The sequence below is a fragment of the Felis catus genome, chromosome C1 (genome assembly GCF_018350175.1).
Source record: "Felis catus isolate Fca126 chromosome C1, F.catus_Fca126_mat1.0, whole genome shotgun sequence".
NCBI lineage: Eukaryota > Metazoa > Chordata > Mammalia > Carnivora > Felidae > Felis > Felis catus.
Window position 1 is genome coordinate 103393251 of NC_058375.1, and position 2576 is coordinate 103395826.

Below are 2576 nucleotides of genomic sequence, written 5' to 3' on the forward strand. Positions count from 1 at the left end.
AGACCCCTCTTCTCAAATCTAAGACTAAAGACACTGGTTAAGAGATGCTGATCTATATCACGCTTGAGCCAGAACTGATGCTGAGAAATCCTAGCCTGATGGGCACCACATGCTCTTATGCTGGGGCCACCCATGGGGGGGACAATTGGTGGAATAGTCAGTAATTTGACTCTTTTTATAAGCAGAATTCCAAGAAAGTGGTTTGACTAACGTTAACAGTAACTTTTGTGGGGTTTTTTGTGTGTTTTTTTCTTTAATGCTGATTTGACTGAATTCTTCAGAAATTCAAAAGATAGAGATATCTCCCTCTATTTGGTGTTCTCTCTCATTCCATGGAAAATTCTCTGCAGGACAGTGAGTTGAAAAGATTATGGCCTTCAGAGTCAGATAGACCTGGGTTAAATTCCAGTCCTACTTAAGCAGCCATGCAACCTTAAGTATCAGTTTCCTCACCCGCAAATCTTAGTAAGTACTTTCTATATTGGATTGTTGTGAACATGTGTACAAATGCCCATGTACATCCTGGTACATCATAAGTACTCATAAACAGAAGCTACTATTATATTTGGGGCTATTGATTGTTTGTTAAGCTTTCATTTGGCCACCATGTATGCAATTTAACAAAAGACTGGAAGGACACACACCGAACTGTTAACAGTGGTGCTGAGGACAGTGTTATATGATGGTAAAGATACTTCATTTACTTTTTATGTATTTTTGACTTATGTGAAATTTTTTTAGAGAACATGTACTACTTTTGAAATTAAAAATCCCATATATTTTTCATTTAAAAATGTAATGACAGTCATCTGTACATTTCTTTGCAATTTCCTGTGTATCTATAATGGTTTCAAAATAAAAATTTGGAAATCTTTAAATAAGATAAATAACATAAAATAAGGAAATTTACATAGTAGATTAATATTAAATCATGCATTGATATATCAGGACTGATGCAGCCACATGAAATATGAAATTTCCATGGTCTTACACGTACTTTATTTTCAGGTATATAATGACATTGGTAAAACAGTAAAATCTCAGGGCTGAAAGGAACTGTAGAAATAATTTCAGTGATCTTCACTTAAGACCTGAATCAGTCCTCTCCACAGGAGATCTAGCAGTATAGGCTTGGCTTGAGCATCTCCAATGAGATCTCATTACTCTCTATTTTATAAAATTCTTGGGGTGGCTCAGTCGGTTAAGTGTTGTACTCTTTATCTCAGCTCAGGTCTTGATCTCAGGATTGTGAGTTCAGGCTCAGTGTTGGGCTCTGTGTCTACTTTGAAAAAAAAATGCTTGTCTATCTAGTCTAAGTTCAGTTTGTGAAACAAGAAGCTGCAAGATTAAAAAATAAAGAATGCATGTAAGACCTTGATATTTATATTTACACGTCTCACTTAAGGAAAAAGATGAGGAGATTTCAGTTCAGGATGCCAAGTGGATTACCAAGAAATGCTTGGAATGAATCAAGTAAGCAGAGTTGTGAGCAGGCAATTGAATCATACATTAGTGTGGGGAAGGTGGCTTATTCAGTGGATAACTGAATGGAAACTTTGGGATAACATTTTGAAGCCTCAGTTTCCTCATCTGCAAAACAGAGTTAATAATAGTATTTATGCCTTAAAGTTGCTTTGAGAATTCATGGGGGCGATCTACATAGAGTGCCTGGCACATAGCATGGGCTCGGCAAGTATTAAGTAAGAGGCATGGTAATGGAATTTATAATATGTACAAAAGGATAGAAAAACACAATACCCCACTTCAAAGTGCCCCTGACTGGCTAATTACAGATTTGGTAGAAAGGTTTCCAGAACTGAACTGGTGACAACAGGTTCATCTTTCTATCATGACCATAGGCCGTTTGAGATGGGAGAGGTCTCACAGGTGAACTAGTCTGGATCTTTGCTTTGGAAATACGGCACAAAAGTCTAAATCATGCTCTAACAGAAACAAATATGTAGGTTTACTCTTCCTGTTTGGAAAGCGATGTGTGGTCTGGTACAACATGTGAGAGGGACAAAACTTGGGGGTAATTCAGGAGAAAAGAAGCAACTCTGGGCATCTAACCTCCATGTCTTTGCTTCTCTGCTTTCTCTACCTCAAATGCCCATCCCTTTAGGGTCCACGGCCATGCAATGACCCTTTTTTTTTTTTTTTGTCTTTGAAATTTAGAATTTATTTGAGCAATAATTTTATACTTTGGGCATATAGAATCAACAAATTGGATAGGGTTTTTTTTTTTTCAGTATTAAAGATATATAGTTGCCAGAGAAGTGTTTTTTTGGCTTTTTAAGTTTTTATTTTAATTCCAGTTAGTTAACACAGTGTATTATTAGTTTCAGTCTTTAAAGAAACTTTTTGTTATCTCTGCTCCCATAGATGTTCTTTATGGCCCTTCTTCATCTATTAAACATTTATTGAGGGCACACTATATGCTAGGTCCCAGCCTGGTTTCTAGCACAGAATTGAAAAGCTTGGACCATGACCTCAGGGAGCTAATGTTCGAAATGGAATGAGGGGATTGGATCAAGTAACGAGTGCCTTGTTCCTAGACCTGTTCAAGCACAGGTTGT